The following is an 18,309-nucleotide window of genomic DNA, read 5'->3' on the forward strand; positions in this document are numbered from 1 at the left end:
TTCTATGTGGACACTGGATTGGTTGTGTCCATTGCACCTTTATGTCAAGAGGAGGCTCAGATTCCACCTGGATGCTGGATGCAATCCTCCCATTTTCAGTTGTAATCACTCTAGGCTCCATGGTGTGGTGGTTGTCCTTCTTCACCTCCATCTTAGCTGAGTGTGGTAAGTCCAATAAATCAGAATGTAGGTGCTGGAGTCTGTTGAGGCTCAGGATCTGGCTATCACATTGTCAGTCCAGAGATTCAAATCCCCTAAATATATCTTAAACCCCAACATTAACTGCACCTCCAGCACATTAGCATGAAAGTCTTATGAAGGGAGATCCCATCTGAGTCCAGATTCATCACACATAAACACCATTTCCAAAGAGGGGCCATCTGCCCTGGTAGTTAACCCCATCGGCCATGACCATAACTCCCATGGGTCTCTTTAGCCCTCAAAGGAACCAATATCTGGGGGTTGTATCTGCTTTATCTGTCTCTCTGACTCTGCTCAGTTGTGCATGAGGGCAAACCTTCTGCCAGCCTCCAGACTCTTTTTTAGAAACTTGTAGCCATATAAACTCATTTCTCCTTTCCATTTCCCCCTTACTTTAGGTCAAACAGCATTTTAAAGTCATGGTATTTTATGTAGACATGGATATTCTGCTGATCCGCATTGAACCTTCCGTATAAGGTCATTTTCCAGTTGCATCATCAGTTGGTAGTTGATAGTGGTCCCTCGTTGCCAGGGAGGCTCATCCCCGGGTGTCATGTCCCACGCTGGGGGGAAGGCATTGCATTTACATGCTGAGTTTGGCTTCGAGACTGGCCACATTTGAGTAACATGAAGGCTGACAGAAGGAAATTCCCAGGCACAAAGTTGCTCTAGGCCTTGTTATTATTTTGGGTTTATCAGCTCACAAGCATAGTCATTAGTATCAGGGGCTCACTGTTGAACCCTCACTCCCTCCCGGTCCCCACCACTGTACCTGGGAGACTGTCGCTGCTCCCCAAGGGACCACGACAGAGCACCACTAGCCAGGAACCCAGTACCCCCCCTACTGTGGTTTTTAATTGTTGCCACTATGAGTATATCCAAACATTACCATGCACCCTGGACATATGTTCTGTACAGCTCCCTGTCAGTCATATATCACCTGTCATTGGTATGCCATACCAGTATCCCTCCATTGCCATTGTTGAAACACTCTGTGATCCAGAACTCCCCGAAATTTGAAGCCCAATATAATGTCATGGTCCCTTACTAGGGAATGGCATATAGCGATGAGTTTAAAGGATAGATAAAGAACTTGGATAAAGTTAGATAAAGAACTTAGATAAAGAATGTTGACTTGAAAAAATTCCACATCCTATTTTTTTCTTTTTTTTTTCCCCCCCCCCCCTAATTATTCAGCTTTTCTTCACAGGAGTCCTAGACCACAGCAATGTATATATATAATATACAGCACTCCCACACATCCACCAGAAAACCTTTTCCCTTCCACAGTGATACTCTTACGCCCTATTCATATCATATTTACTTAAAGTGATGTACAGAGTCTGAGACATTAGCTTTCTAACAAGGTGACATCTGTGTTTACATTATGGTGCATACTTTAGGATACACAGTTCTTTACATTTTTAGTTATCCTATGTTTTACATTATGGTTTACATTATCAGTCTGTCATCTCCTATATGTTATGGTGTAATATTACATGTTTTATATCCATCCTTGTGTACTCTCAAGAAACTCCTCTCTTACCCCCCATTTACTTTGGTTCCACACATTTAACGTCCATTTTCCCTTCCACCTTGGTGCCCTCAGTGATAGCCAACCTCCGTTTCCTGAGGAGCCACTTCCAGAAATAGATGGAATAGTGTTCAGGGCCTAACTTGCTCAACTGCCCCAATGCCCTGGGAGCCACCCTTTCTCTCGAGGGATACAGTTCCCTCTATTGGATGGCATTAGTCCTCCCCAGGATGTGGGTCCACCCCCACTCTCACTACTTGGGTTTCTACCCCATGGTGTCACCCACTCTGGCAGAATGAGCATTTAGACATTCCCCAGGAGCCCGTCCTGCATCAGACCCTCCCCTCCGAGCATTCTAAACAGGTAACCCTCTTTATTATATTTTGATATGATTTTCTTGGCATTTTACTCTCCACCAACACCTGACCCTCTCCTGGTTCGTATGCTACCCCTCCCTCCCCCCACTTTTGGGCAACGTTACCCACCCGTCCCTCCCCAGCCACCCTCAAACCCGCAAAGCCCCAAGCAAAGGCAACCCCTTGCCCCCCTTTTATCTCTTCTTTGTGTTCATACTTACCACCATCTCGTCTTAAATTCCACCCCTGCAGACATTGGCTCATATCCTTCCTCCACCCTCCGATTTCCTGCAAGCCTATCGTTCAGTCTCTTGCTATCTAGGGCAGCTTGTTTATTTCATATCATTGAGGTCATGTAGTATTTGTCCTTCAATGTCTGGGTTGCTTCACTCAACATAAGGTTCTCAAGATTCATCCATGTTATCACATATGTTTGTAGTGTGTTTGTTCTTACAGCCGAGTAGTATTCCATTGTGTGTATATACCACATTTTATTGATCCACTCGTCTGTTGATGGGCATTTGGGTTGATTCCAACTTTTGGCAATAGTGAACAATGCTGCTATGAACATTGGTGTACATATATTGGTTTGTGTTCTTGTTTTCAGTTCTGCTGGGTATATTCCCAGCAGTGGTATTGCTGGGTCATATGGCAAGTCTATGGCTAGTTTTTTGAGAAACCGCCATACTGTTCTCCAGAATGGTTGGATCCTTCTGCATTCCCACCAGCAGTGGATGAGTGTTCCCCTTCCTTCACATCCTCTCCAGCACTTGTATTCTTCTGTTTTTTTCATAGCTGCCAATCTTATGGGTGTAAGATGGTATCTCATTGTGGTTTTGATTTGCATTTCCCTGATAGCTAGAGATTTGGAACATTTTTTCATGTGCTTTCTTGCCATTTGTATTTCTTCTTCGGAGAAGTGTCTGTTTAAGTCTTTTTCCCATTTTTTAAATGGATTGTTTATCTTTTTATTTTCAAGATGTAGGAGTTCTTTATATATGCAAGTTATAAGTTTCTTATCAGATATATGATTGCCAAATATTTTCTCCCACTGTGTGGGCTCCCTTTTTACTTTCTTGACAAACTCCTTTGAGGTGCAGAAGGCTTTAATTTTGAGGAAGTCCCATTTATCTATTAGTTCTTTTGCTGCTCGTGCTTTTGGTGAGATATTCATAAATCCATTACCTAGTACAAGGTCCTGTAGATGTTTCCCTACACTGCTTTCTAAGGTTTTTATGGTCTTGGCTCTTATATTTAGGTCTTTGATCCATCTTGAGTTGATCTTTGTATAAGGTGTGAGATGGTAATCCTCTTTCATTCTTCTACATATGGCTATCCAGTTCTCCAGACACCATTTGTTGAATAGGCCACTCTCTCCCAGTTGAGAGGGTTTGGTGGCTTTATCGAATATTATGTGGTTGTATATGTGAGGTTCTATATCAGAGCTTTCAATTCGATTCCATTGGTCTATATGTCTCTCCTTATGCCAATACCATGCTGTTTTCACCACCGTAGCTTTATAGTATGTTTTGAAGTCAGGTAGTGTGATTCCTCCAATTTCGTTTTTCTTTTTCAGTATGTCTTTGGCTATTCGGGGTCTCTTTCCTTTCCAAATAAATTTCATAGTTAGTTTTTCTAGTTCCTTAAAGAAGGCTTCATTGATTTTTATTGGGATTGCATTGAATGTGTAGATCAATTTTGGTAGGATAGACATCTTAATAATGTTCAGTCTTCCTATCCATGAACAAGGAATAGTCTTCCATTTATTTAGGTCTTCTTTGATTTCCTTGAACAATCTTGTATAGTTCTCAGTGTATAAGTTCTTTACCTCTTTAGTTAAATTTATTCCTAAGTATTTGATTTTTTTATTTACTATTGTGAATGGTATTTGTTTCTTGATTTCCTCCTGATCTTGCTCATTATTGGTGTACAGAAATGCTACTGATTTTTGCGCATTGATCTTATAACCTGCGACTTTACTAAACTCATTTATGAGTTCTAGAATCTTCGTTGTAGATCTCTCAGGGTTTTCTATGTATAGGATCATGTCATCTGCAAATAATGAAATTTTGACTTCTTCCTTTCCAATTTGAATGCCTTTTATTTCTGGTTCTTGCCTCAGTGCTCGAGCAAGTACTTCTAAGACAATGTTAAATAGGAGCGGCGACAGTGGGCATCCTTGTCTTGTTCCTGAGTTTAGAGGGAAGGAGTCTAGGATTTCTCCATTGTAAACAATATTGGCTTTAGGTTTTTCATATATACTCTTTATCATGTTCAAAAAATTTCCTTGTATTCCAATCATTTGGAGTGTTTTTATCAAGAAAGGGTGCTGTATTTTGTCAAATGCTTTTTCTGCATCAATAGATATAATCACGTGATTTTTTTCCTTCAATCTGTTTATATGGTGTATTACGTTGATTGATTTTCTTATGTTGAACCATCCTTGCATACCTGGGATGAATCCCACTTGGTCGTGGTGTATAATTCATTTAATGTGTTGTTGAATACGATTAGCAAGTATTTTGTTAAGTATTTTTGCGTCTAGGTTCATTAGAGAAATTGGTCTGTAATTTTCCTTTCTTGTGATGTCTTTGTTTGGCTTTGGTACTAGGGTAATGTTGGCATCATAGAAGGAGTTGGGTAATGTTCTTTCTGTTTCGATGGTTTGGAATAGTTTCAGCAGGATTGGTGTCAGTTCTTTCCGGAATGTTTTATAGAATTCACCTGTGAAGCCATCTGGCCCTGGGCTCTTCTTAGTTGGGAGATTTTTAATAACTGATTCTATCTCTCTGCTTGTGATTGGTTTGTTAAGATCATCAATTTCTTCTTTTGTCAATATGGGCTGTTTATGTGTTTCTAGGAATTTGTCCATTTCCTCTAGATTGTCATTTTTGTTGGAATATAGTTTTTCAAAATATCCTCTTATGATAGTCTTTATTTCTGTGGGGTCAGTGGTGATATCGCCTTTCTCATTTCTTATTTTGTGTATTTGCATCTTCTCTCTTTTTTTCTTTGTTAGTGTTGCTAAAGGTTTGTCAATTTTGTTAATCTTCTCAAAAAACCAGCTCTTGGTCTTGTTTATCTGTTCAAGTGCTTTCTTATTTTCTATTTCATTTAGTTCTGCTCTTATCTTTGTTATTTCCTTCCTTCTTCTTCCTGTTGGGTTACTTTGTTGTTGTTTTTCTAATTCCTTCAAATGTGCAGTTAGTTCTTCAATTTTTGCTCTTTCTTCTTTTTTTTTGATATATGAATTTATGGCTATAAACTTCCCTCTCAGTACTGCTTTTGCTGCATCCCATAAATTTTGGTATGTTGTGTTATCATTATCATTTGTTTCAAGGTAGTCATTGATTTCTTTTGAGATTTCCTCTTTGACCCACTGTTTTTCTAAGAGTGTGTTGTTTAATTTCCAAATCGTGGTGTGAAATCTGGGCTTCTTTCCCTTGCAAATCTCCAGCTTGACTCCACTGTGGTCAGAGATAATGTTTTGTATGATTTCAATCTTTCTGAATTCGTTCAGCCTTTCTTTGTGGCCTAGCATATGATCTATCTTGGAGAATGATCCATGTGCGCTTGAGAAAAATGTATATCCTGCTGTGTTTGGGTGTAGCGATCTATATATGTCTATTAGATCGAGCTCCTCTAATATACTATTCAGATGTTTTGTTTCTTTGGTGATTCTCTTTTGAGATGTTCTGTCCAGAGTTGATAGTGGTGTATTAAAATCCCCCACTATAATTGTAGATGTATCTATTCTTTCACTTAGTTTTTCCAGCGTTTGCCTGACGTATTTAGAGGCACCCTTGTTAGGGGCATAGATATTTATGATTGTTCGATCTTCTTGACAGATTTTCCCTTTGACTAAAATGTAGTATCCTTCTTTGTCTCTCACAATTGTTTCACATTTAAAGTCTATTTTGTCTGATATTAATATAGCTACTCCTGCCTTTTTTTGGTTATTGTTAGCTTGTATGATTGTTTTCCAGCCTTTCACTTTCAATCTCCATGCGTCTCTGGGTCTAAGATGTGTCTCTTGTAGACAGCATATGGATGGGTCATATTTCCTTATCCAGTGTCCCAGTCTGAATCTTTTGATAGGTGAGTTTAATCCATTGACATTCAGTGTTATTACTATCAAGGAATTATTTGTGTTAGCCATATTTTGATTGGATTTGTGTTTGTCATATTTTGTTTGTATATTTTTTTTTGTCTTTTTTGTTGTTGTTGGTCTTATACTCTCCTCCAACTTTGCCTTTCCTGTTTTTTCCTTTCTTCCTGCAGAACTCCCTTTAGAATTTCTTGAAGGGGAGGTTTCTTGTTGATATACTCTTTCAGTTTCTGTTTGTCTGCGAATATTTTGAACTCTCCATCATGTTTGAATGCTAGTTTAGCTGGATAGAGTATTCTTGGTTGGAAATTTTTTTCCTTTAGTACCTTGACTATATCATACCACTGTCTTCTTGCCTCCATGGTTTCAGAAGAGAAATCAGCACTTAATCTAATTGAGCTTCCCTTGTATGTGATGGTTTTCTTTTCTCTTGCTGCTTTTAGGATTTTCTCTTTGTCTTGAGCATTGGATAATTTGACAAGTATATGTCTTGGGGTGGGCCTGTTGGGGTTTATGACTTGTGGAGTGCGCTGTGCTTCTTGGATATGTACATCTGTCTCTTTCAGTAGATTTGGGAAGTTTTCAGCCATTATTTCCTGCAACACTCTTTCTGACCCCTTTCCCTTCTCTTCACCTTCTGGAATGCCTATAATACGTATGTTTGAGCATTTTGCATTGTCATTCAGGTCCCTAAATCCTAATTGGATTTTTTCTATCTTCTTATTGACCCCTTCTACTATCTGTTTGATTTCTGATGTACTGTCTTCCACATCACTAATTCTCTGCTCTGTCTCTTCTAGTCTGCTGATATTTGCTGCAAGTGAATTTTTGATTTCTTGAACTGTGGTGTTCATTCCCATCATATCTGTTATGTTTTTGCGTATGTCTGCAATTTCCCCTCCAAGTGATGTCTTCATGTTGTTAACCTCTTTCATTACTGCATCAAATTTGTCGGTGATAAATGTTCTGAGATCTTTCATTGCTTGTGCCAAGTTTTGCTCCCCTTCGTGATTATTGGTTTGTTGATTGGATTCAGCCATGTTTTCCTGATTATTGGTTTGGTTCGTAGATTTTTGTTGCTTTCTGGTCATCTCTTTATTTTGACGAATTTAATCAGTTCCTTAGCTTCTTTGTCTGCTCTTGGAGGTTAATTAGTTGTTATTTTTGCACAGGTGTTATATCTTCTCTTTGTCACTTTTTTCTTCTTATTCTAGTTACTTGTTGTTGGTTAAGTTCACTTTAGAGGAAAGTATTAGTGTTGGGGAAAGGCAATTGTGTAAGCAAGGGAAAAGTGTAAAGTTGTATTGGTGATGTATGTTAATAAAGCAGGAATATGAGATCTGGAAGGATGGAGGTTAGATTCATGTAGATTGTATAGAGTTATAGCTGTAGGTAGAGTACCTTTTATGAAGTTGATGACTGAATTTGGGAGGAATATGGTATGAACTACACAGCTATTGTTTTCATGAGAGAGGGAAAAAGAAAAGAAAGGTAATAGTTTCAAGAGTGGATAATAGACAGAAAACAGAACAAAGGTATTAGAAATTAAGAGTTAGACACTTTGTGGATCAAAGAACGGGAGGTGGGGGGTGGAATATAGGAGAGACAGTAGATGATAGTGGATATCAAGATGCAGGGGAAGGGGGATAGTGTAGGTAGCCTAAATCAGTTCACACAGAAATGAGGCAGTGGAGGATGGGAAAACCCAGCAAATGTGAGGTGTTCCCTGTAGCACCTATTGTATACTTGAATTAAAGTAAAAATAAGTGGAAGATGAGGGACAAGAGGGAAAGAGAAAACCGAAAAAAAAAAAAAAAACAAACTAATTATAATAAAGAAAAAAGAAAGGCAAGAAGAAAGGAAGAAAGAAAAAGAGGATGGGCAAACGGTGGGGAACGGATAGGGAGAAGAGAGATACAGGTACACACGTGTCACAATTGCAACACTATCTAAAACAACAACTTCCCCCCGCTTTGCCCTAAAACCCCCCCGTCTGTCTGCCCAAATGGGTCTGCAAGCACCTCCCTTCCCACAAACCCCCAATAGGCCGCCCAGGGCCCACGAACTCCCCAGTACTGCAGATGCTCAAAAAAAAAAAAAAAAAAAAAAATTAAGTAAAATTAAAAAAACAAACAAACAAACAAACAAACAAACAAACAAACAAAAAAAAAACAGAAACCCCTCCGCAGGCCCGGCTCCGCCCGCCGCGGAGGCTTGGACCGGCTCTGCCCGGCTCCTCACACGCCTTGGCCTGGCCTGGCTTCGCCCAGCTCCCCTCGCTACAGCGGCCCAGCCGGCTCCGGCGTCCACCTCCCGCCACCGCGGCCTGGACCGGCCCTGCCCGGCTCCGTACCCGCCGCGGCCTGACCCGGGCCCGCCCGGCTCCAAGCGCTACCGCGGCCCGCAGCCGAGGCCTGCACCGGCCCCGCCCGGCTCCAAGCGCTACCGCGGCCCGCAGCCGGGGCCTGCACCGGCCCCGCCCGGCTCCAAGCGCTACCGCGGCCCGCAGCCGGGGCCTGCACCCGCCCCGCCTGGCTCCAAGCGCTACCGCGGCCCGGCTCGGCCTGGCTCGGCCCCGCCCGGCCCCGCTCACCGCCGGCGCAGCGCGGCCCGGCTCCGGCGTCCGCGGCTGCGGCCCGGCCTGGCTCAGCCCCACCGAAGCTGCCACTTTAATCTTCTTTTCACTGCCACCATCTTGCCCTTATAGCCTACATTTTTGACATTTTAACCATCTTAACACTTTAATTCAATGGAATTATTATAATTTATAATGTGATTAATAGGGATGAAGTGGTATCTCATTGTGGCTTTCATTTTTTTTTCCTTACATTCTAGTAAGGTTGAATATATTTTCATGTGCTTATTGATGAATTGCTCATTTTCTTTAGAGAAAAAACCATCTTTTATATTTTTTCCATTTAAAAAATTCATATTGTGTATCTATTCACAAATCTAAACTCATGAACATTTTCTGTTTCATTTTAAGAGTTTCAAAGCTTTATTAACACTTTAGGTTATTGATTCATTTTTGTATTAATTTCTTTATGGCTTGAGGTATGAGATTAACTTCTTTCATTTTTATGAAGGCATCCTGTATTATTCTTGTAATTTTTTGAAAAGAGTAATTTCCCCATTATTTGTACTCATTATCCTTGATGTAAATTAATTGACCATGATGTATGACTTATTTTGGCAGCTCTTGATTTAATTCCATTGCTCTAGATTTCTCATAAACAAATTCTAACTGATTTCTATTACTGTAACTTTGTAGCAGCTTGTGAAATCAGGAAATTCAGTCCACCAGCTTGGTTCTTTTTCTAGATGCCTTTGCTATTCAGGTCTTCTTGTTTTTCTATATGAGATTTATAACTGATTATTCCATATCTGAAAACATGGCTGCTAGAATTTTGTTATTAAATTGCATCTATATGTAACTATACCTAATGCTGATATCTTAGCAAGACTAAATCTTCTAATCCAGAAATACATTATGTCCTTCTGTTTAGTTGGTTCTTATTTTATTTTCCATCATTAATTTGTAGTTCTCAGTAAAAAAAGTCTCTTATCTACCTGGTTATATATTTTTTAATATTTTGTTCTTTATATGCTGTTGAAAATTTAATTACTTGATTACCTTTACAGATCATTCTTTCTCTTTGATGGAATTACTACTGTTATTAGAATGTGGATATTTTACCCTACGAAGTTTCTGAATTCTTTTCCTATCTTTATTACCAGTTTGGTGAGTATACTGGAATATTTCTAAATGACAAACATATCATTTATGATTCTAGATAGTTTTACTTTTCCCTTCATGTTTAGATGTATTTTATTCTTTGTTCTTGCCTAATCACTCTGGTAAGAACATTCCAGTACAATGTTGAAAATAGATGTTGTGAGAATAGGCCTTTTTTCTCATACTAGATGATAGGGAGTATACTTTCAGTCTTTCACCATTGTATATGACTTTAGTTATTATTTTCTCAAAATTCTATTTTAATCATAAATGGGTTAAAAGTGAGAGGGAGAAAAACTTATTTCATGAATATGGTAATCAAATATGATGGATTAGAATGGATTTACCAGTATTCTACTATAAAATTATTGTGAATCAAGCAATGAAGATATTATATGATTGAGGTGGAGTCAGTTGCCATGGGAGCTGCTAAAGGCAGGGAGAGGGAAAATGAAGTTTGATTAGGGGTAATTTTTGGGACTTGGAGTTGTCCTGAATGATATTACAGGGACAAATATAGTACATTATATATTCTGCCATAACCCACTGAATGGACTGGGAGAGAGTGTAAACTACAATCCATGCTGTGTAGCAGTACTCTAAAATGTATTCATCAAATCCAATGAATGTGTCACACTAATGAAAGAAGTTGTAGATGTGGAAGGAGTGGGGTGTGTGTGACATGGGGTATATGAGAATGTCTTAGATTTTTAATGTAACATTTTGTGTAATCCATGTTTCCTACAAAAGATAATTAAAAATCTGTAAAAGAAAGAATGGAAATGTGACAAGAGAAAAAAAAAGAATACAGGGGCTCTCACAAATACAGAGGTAGTGATTAGTGAAGGAGGCTGGTCAATTGATGGGCCCTTGGTATTGATGACTGTACTTAAGAATTTTACTTTGAAATTGAAACTTAGTCTGGTATATGTGCTTAAATGCTCCATCCTGAGATCTTCCTTGTTGTTAAAATGTGGCCTCTCTCTAAGCTGAACTCAGCGTATAAGTGCATTACTTCCCCTCCCTCCCAGCATGGGATATGACTCCTGGGGATGAGTCTCCCTTGCACTGCAAGGTTACAACCAAGTACCAACAAGCAATGCAAAAAATAAAATACCTTCACCATAAAGGGTAAAAGATAGAGAAAGATGAATTTATATGGTTAACAGACTTCAAAGTGAGTGGGATGTCATTCCAGAGATTATGCTTATGCATGTCCAAGAAGGAATTCATTGAATGCCAAAGTAAATACTGCCTCAAATAGTGGGGATCTTGAGGCTCTGGAGACATCCATACACTATAAGCAGGACAAACAGCTCAGGAGTTTGGTGCCTACCAGTGGACACTACTTGGGAATTTATGCTCATCAGCATGACAGATTTGGACTCAGTTGTGGTTTCACAACACATGGCTCTTCTGCCCCTTCTATTTCAAACTATAGTTAGTAGTAGATTTGATAAGTGTATACCCAAGAGACTTAAATCTTTGGGATGTCCATTTGCCACCGGGGGCCTGGATTTCAAAAGAGTTGCAACGCCTAATCTCCAGTTCATTGTACTCACCTGGGACAACTAACAAAGAGATGATATTGGACAATGCCCATTATAAGGAACAGGAAGTGGTACAACTGCAAGCAAGGCAGTACTATCCATCTGCCCTATGGGATGTAAGCCACTTTTCAATTTTAGATGGAGGGGACATCATCATTTCAAAATCCTCAGAATTGGGAATGAACAAAGCACTAGATTAGACTTAATTGTACTCAACTATAGACATATTGTGATTCTAGCAATGTAAGAACTATTATCATTGTTGTGGAGGCAGTGGCTACTGGAAGTGTTGAGTGGAGGGAGAGGTATAAACAGGTGTAATATGGGGGCATCTTCAAGACATGGGAATTGTCATGAATTACATGTCAATGATAGATATAGGTCATCGTATACCTTACCATAACGTAAAATTTGTGGGAGAGAGGGTAAACTACAATCCACACTTAGTGGCAATGCTCTAAAATGTGTTCATCAATTAAAACAAATTGATCACACTAATGAAAGTTGTTATTGTGGGAAAATATGGGAAGGGTAGGGAGCATAACATATGAAAATCCCCTATATTTTTATGAGATGGTTATATAATTTAAGTGTATTTTTTAAAAATATAAAACTTTATTAAAATAAAAATTGCATGAGAGCTTATTCTAAGATAAAATGGACTTTAAGTAAAAAATGTTAAAAGGGTCATAGAAATGCACTAGATATTAAAACAAGTGTTAAAGTAGATTAAACAACTAAAATATATATTAAACAGAAAACAACTTTGAACAGATTAATAAAATTGATGAACATTTAGCAAAACGGACAAAGGACATAGGAGAAAGGATGTATATTTTTTGTCTTTATTTATTTTTTTAATATTGCATTAAAAAATATGAGGTCCCCATATATGCCCCACCACCCTCACCCCACTCCTCCCCCCAGAGCAACAATCTCCTCCATCATCATGAGACATTCATTGCATTTGGTGAATACATCTCTGAGCAATGCTGCACCTCATGGTCAGTGGTCCACATCATAGCACACACTCTCCCACGTTCCACACAGTGGGCCATGGGAGGACATACAATGTCTGGTAACGGTCCCTGCAGCATCACCCAGGACAACTCCATGTCCCAAAAATGCCTCCACATCTCATCTCTTCCTCCCATTCCCCACCCCCAGCAGCCACCATGGCCACTTCCTCCACACCAATGCCACATTTTCTTCAATTACTAAACATTATAGTTCATGAATAGAATATCAGTAAGTTCACTCTAATCCATATTCTATTCCTCCATCCTGTGGACCTTGGAATGTTTGTGTCCACTCCACATCTATCTCAAGAGGGGGCTTAGATTCCACATGGATGCTGGATGCAATCCTCCTGCTTCCAGTTGTAGGCATTCCCGGCTCCATGGTGTGGTGGTTGACCTTCTTCAACTCCATGTTAGCTGAGTGAGGTAAGTCCAATAAATCAGAGTGTAGGAGCTGAAGATTGTTGAGGCTCAGGATTTGGCTATCACATGGTCAGTCCAGAGATTCAGATCCCCTGGGTATATATTAAACCCTAGCACCAACTACAGTTCTGGTAAAAGTAACAGGAGAGGCTTGTGAAAAAAAATCACATCTGAGTCCAGCTCCATCACACAGAAACACAAACTCCAAAGAAGGGTTGACTGACATGGCACTGAACTCCATGTGCCATGACCATAGAACCTGTGGGTCTCTGTAGCCCTCAGAAGAACAAATACCTGGGATTGTATCTACTTTATCTGTCCCTGGGACTCTACTGAGGTGTGCATAAAGGAACCCCTCTGATAAGCTCCCGGGTCTTTTTGGAGACTCATAGCCATATAACCTCATTTGTCCTTTCCATTTCCCCCTTTTATTCTGGTCAAAAAGCATTTTTAACTCCTGGTATTATATGTAGCCTGAGATATTCTGCTGGTCCAAGCTGACCCTCTTATTCAAGGTCATTTTCTAGTTACATCATTAGCAGGTGCTTGGAAGAAATCCCTCAGCACCAGGGAGGCTCATCCCTGGGAGTCATGTACCATGCTGGGGGGAAGGCAATGCATTTACATGCTGAGTTTGTCTTCAAGACCGGCCACATTTGAGCAACACAGAGGCTCTCAGGAGGTAACTCTTAGGCACCTGCAGCCCTAGGCCTTGTTCTTATTTCAGGAGCACAGGCTCACAAGCATAGTCATTAGTATCAAGGGCTCATTGTTGGACCTTCCTTCTTTTCTGATCTTCATCATTGCACTTGGGGGATTGTTGCTGTTCCTTTAGGGACTGTGATAGAGCTCCCCTGGCTAGGAACTCAGCACTCTCTCAGTTGTTTTCAATTGTAGCCACTATGAAAATAGCCAAACATTTTTATGTACCCTGGATATATGCCCTGTAGAACTCCTTGCCATGCATGTGTCCCCTGTCAATAACATTCCACATCAGTATTCCACTGCTGCCATTGTTGAACCTCTTTGTGATCCAAAACTTCCTGAAAAGTGAAGCCCGATGTATTGCCATGCTCCATTAATAGTAAAATGGAATATAGTGATGAGTTTAAAGGTTAGATATAGAATAGATATTTAATTTGGAAAAATTATGATAAAAATAAATTGGGGTATCAAAAAATTCAAAAATGCAGAAGCCTTATTTTTGATGTTTTGTCTTCCATCACTGCAATAAGAGTTGCCCTGTATGCAAATTGGCAAGTCAACTAATTCCGTCTTTTCCTCAGTGTCTATGTCCTATCTTTTTCTTTTCTTTTTCTAATTATTAAGCTTATAGTCACAAAAGTTTTAGATCACAGCAATTCATATATACAATATGCAGTACTCCCACATATTCAACATAAAACCTTTTCCCTTCCACAGCAATAATCTTTTTACATATTCATACTGTATTTACAGAAACTGATGTACAGATATTGAGACAATAGCTTTTAAACAAGGTAACATTTGCGTTTACATTGTGGTTTATATTTTAGACTATACAATTTTCTAAATTTTTAGTTATCTTATGTTTTACACTATGATTTACATTTTAGCCTATCATCCCCTATATATTTTTGGTGTAATTTTACATGTCTTCTATCCATCCTTGCGTACTCTTGTGGAACACTTCTATTGCCCACACAGTTACATTGGTTCCATCTATTCAATACCTCTTTCCCCCTCCCCTTAGGGTCCATGGTGACTGTCACTCTTCATTCTTTGAAGGGCCATGTTCAGAGATACTTGCAACAGTGTTAAAGGCTTGATATGCTCAACTGCCCTAATGCACTGGGAGCCACCATTTCTCTTGAGAGATACAGGTCCCCCTATTTGAGGGCATCAGTCATCCCCAGGATGTGGGTATACCTTCACTCTCATTATATGGGTCTCTATCCAATGATATAGCCCATTAAGGCAAAATGAGCATTCACATATTCCCTAGGAGCCTGTCCTGCATCAGGTTATCCCCTTTAAGCCTCTTAAACAGGTAACTTTCCTTATTATATTTTTGAAAAGGTTTTCTCAGCATTATACTCTCAACCAAATACCTGACAATCTCCTGTGTTCATATATTCCCCACCCTCCCCCCAATTTCTTGGCCAATATTACCCATCCGCCCATCCCTAGGCCCCCTCAAACCCGTAAAGCCCCACCCAAAGGTAACCCTATGCCCCCATTTTATCCCTTCCTTGTACAAATAGTTACCTCCAGTTTATCATAGATTTCACCAATGTAGGTGTCAGCTTACATCCTTCCTCTACCCCCAATATCCGGTAAGCCTATCATCTAGTCTCTAGCTCTCTGAGGCAGCTTGGTTTACTTATTTCATATCATTGAGGTCATGTAGTGTTTGTCCTTAAATGCCTGGGTTGCTTCACTCAACATAACGTTCTCAAGATTTATCCATGTTATCACGTATGTTTGTAGTGTATTTTTTCTTAAAGCAGAGGAGTATTCCATTGTATGTATATGCCACATTTTATTTATCCATTTATCTGTTGATGGGCTTTTGGGTTAATTTCACATTTTGACAATAGTGAACAATGCTGCTATGAACATTGGTGTGCATATATTGGTTTGTGTCTATGTTTTCAGTTCTACTGAGTATATACCCAGCAGTGGAATTGCTGGGTCATACGGCAAATCTATGGCTAGTTTTTTCAGAAAACACCAACTGTCCTCCAGAATGTCTGGATCCTTCTACCTTCCCACCAGCAGTGGATGAGTGTTCCCATTCCTCCACATCCTCTCCAGCATTTGTAGCCTTCTGTTTTTTTCATAGCTGCCAATCTTATGGGATTAAGATGGTATCTCATTGCAGTTTTGATTTGCATTTCCCAGATAGCTAGGGATTTGGAGCACTTTTTTCATTTGCTTTATAGCCATTCATATTTCTTCTTTGGAGAAGTGTCTGTTTAAATCTTTTTACCATTTTTTAAATGGGTTGTTTATGTTTTACTTTCAAGATATAGGAGTTCTTTATATATGCAGGTTATAAGTCTCCTATCAGATACATGGTTACCAAATATTTTCTCCCATTGTGTAGGCTCACATTTCACTTTCTTGACAAACTCCTTTGAGGTGCAGAAGGCTTTAATTTTGAGGAAGTCCCATTTAGCTATTTGTTCTTTCACTGCTTGTGCTTTTGGTGTGAAGTTAATGAAGCCATTTCCTATTACAAGGTCTTGTATATGCTTCCCTACATTGCTTTCCAAAGTCTTTTGGTCTTGGCTCTTATATTTAGGTCTTTGATCCATCTTGAGTTGATCTTTGTATAAGGTGTGAGATGGTAATCCTCTCTCATTCTTTTACATATGGATATCCAGTTCTCCAGGCATCATTTGTTGAATAGGACATTCTCTCCCAGTTGAGAGGGTTTGGTGGTGTAATCAGGTATTATATGACTATATATATGAGGATCTATATCAGAACACTCAATTCGGTTTCATTGATCTGTGTGTCTCTCCTTATGCCAATACCATGCTGTGTTCACTACTGTAGCTTTGTAGTATGTTTTGAAGTCAGGTAGTGTGATTCCTCCAATTTCATTTTTCTTTTTCAATATGTCTTTGGCTATTCGGAGCCTCTTTCCTTTCCAAATAAATTTCATAGTTAGTTTTTCTAGTTCCTTAAAGAATGCTGTGTTGATTTTTATTAGGATCACATTAAATGTGCAGATCAGTTTTGGTAGGATATACATCTTAATAATATTATTCTTCCTATCCATGAACAGGGAATATTCTTCCATTTATTTAGGTCTTCTTTGATTTCCTTGAACAGGGTTGTGCAATTCTCTGTGTAAAAGCTTTTTACAGCTTTATTTAAATTTATTCCTAGGTATTTGATTTTTTAATTGACTATTGTAAATGGTATTTGTTTCTTGATTTTCTCCTGAACTTGCTTATTATTGGTGTACAGAAATGCTACTGATTATTGTGCATTGATCTTATAACCTGCGACTTTACTGAACATGTTTATGAGTTCTAGAAGCTTTGTTATAGCTCTCTCAGGGTTTTCTATGTATAGGCTCATGTCATCTGCAAATAACAAAATTTTGACTTCTTCCTTTCCAATTTGAATGCCTTTTATATCTGGTTCTTGCCTCAGTGCTCAAGCAAGTACTTCTAAGACAATGTTAAATAGAAGGAGTGAGAATGGGCAACCTTGTCTTCTTCCTGATCTTAGAGGGAAGGATTTTAGGATTTCCTCATTGTAAATGATGTCAGCTGTGGGTTTTTCATATATACTCTTTACCATGTTCAAAAAATTTCCTTGTATTCCAATATTTTGCAATATCTTGAAAAAAAATTTTTTTTTCAAGAAAGTGTGCTGTGTTTTGTTAAATGCTTTTCCTGCATCTATAGATATAATCATGTGATTTTTTTCCTTCAATCTGTTTATATGGTGTATTACATTGATTGATTTTCTTATGTTGAACCATCCTTGCATACCCGGAATGAATCCCATTTGGTCATGGTGTACAATTCATTTAATGTGTTGTTGAATACAGTTAGCAAGTATTTTATTGAGGATTTTTACATCTAGGTTCATTAGAGAAATGGGTCTGTAATTCTCCTTTCTTGTGGTGTCTTTGTTTGGCTTTGGTACTAGGGTAATGTTGGCATCATAGAATAAGTTAGGTAATGTTCCTTCTGTTTTGATTTTTTTGGTAGAGTTTCAGCAGGATTGGTGTTAGTTCTTTCTGGAATGTTTTGTAGAATTCACCTGTGAAGTCATTTGACCCTTGTCTCGTCTTAGTTGGGAGGTTTTTAATTACTGATTCTATCTCTTTACTTGTGATTGGTAGGTTGAGACCATCAATTTCTTCTTTCATCAATATAGGCTGCTTATGTGTTTCTAGGAATTTGTCCATTTCCTCTGAATTGTCATTTTTGTTGGAATATAGTTTTGTTGGAATATAGTTTCTCAAAGTATCCTCTTATGATAGTCTTTATTTCTGTTGGGTCAGTGGTGATATCTCCATTCTCTTTTCTTATTTTGTGTATTTGCTTCTTCTCTCTTTTTTCCTTTGTTAGGCTAGCTAAAGGTTTGTCAATTTTATTGTTCTTCTCAAAGAACAAGCTCTTGGTTTTGTTGATCTTTTCAAGTGCCTTCTTATTTTCTATTTCATTTAGTTCTGCTCTTATCTTTGTTCTTTCTTTCTTTCTTCTTCCTGTGGGATTACTTTGTTGATTTTTTAAATAATTCCTCAAAATGTGCAGTTAATACCTTCAATTTTTGCTCTTTCTTCTTTTTTGATGTATGAATTTATGGCTATAAATTTCCCTCTCAGTACTGCTTTGGCTGCATCCCATAAGTTTTGGTATGTTGTGTTATCAT

Source organism: Dasypus novemcinctus, chromosome 29, assembly GCF_030445035.2.
Source record: "Dasypus novemcinctus isolate mDasNov1 chromosome 29, mDasNov1.1.hap2, whole genome shotgun sequence".
NCBI classification, from domain to species: Eukaryota; Metazoa; Chordata; class Mammalia; order Cingulata; family Dasypodidae; genus Dasypus; species Dasypus novemcinctus.